This window comes from Alosa pseudoharengus, unplaced genomic scaffold, assembly GCF_046254945.1.
Source record: "Alosa pseudoharengus isolate Yale_2024_CS ecotype anadromous, Long Island Sound unplaced genomic scaffold, YU_APseudo_1.1 YU_APseudo_1.1_scf_18, whole genome shotgun sequence".
In the NCBI taxonomy this organism is placed as follows: Eukaryota; Metazoa; Chordata; class Actinopteri; order Clupeiformes; family Clupeidae; genus Alosa; species Alosa pseudoharengus.
Genome location: NW_027468650.1, coordinates 17,204,910 through 17,205,645, shown reverse-complemented (window position 1 = coordinate 17,205,645; position 736 = coordinate 17,204,910).

Sequence of the window (736 nt, the reverse complement as noted above, 5' to 3'; positions counted from 1 at the left end):
GCCGACTACGGGGTTTCTGAAAGGAGGGCAAGCTGTAATCAGGGGCTTATTATTTGCCCACTGCCTTGACACATGCAAGTCATCAGGGCAACTGGCTGGCCCAGTTTCAATTTCCTTACCAAAAAGAACTATAGGAATCGTATATTGTTTTAGGGCAAAATATTATAGTATTCTAATACTTTATATAATATTATATTCTTATAGATTAGAGGGCAAGGATAGGGGTAGGCTACATCATAGAAGCAGGCCTATACTTTAATTATTATAGAAATATTGTAGTATTTTGTGGGCACTGCTAACACCCCATACTATACATTATATATATATATATATATATATATATATTCCATAGCCTGGCCATAAACCTGTGCAATATACTGTACATATATATTACATATATATTAGTTATATAGAATGCCTGTTTATACTCAACATACTCTATTTATCTCTGTAGACATGTCATCTGGAAAACCTGTATTTATCAAACTACACACTGTACATTATTAATCCCTATATACAACCATACTCTACCTGCACTTGTATTTAATGCTTCTTTGCACTTCTGGGTGGATATCAACTGCATTTCATTGGCTCTGTACCTGTACACAGCTAAATGACAATAAAGTTGAATCTAATGTAATCTAATCTAATCTAAAAAGGATATAATAGGGGTAGGCTATTAGGCCTACATCATAGAAGTAGGCCTAGAACTACTAGAAATATAAAGTTCTTTTTC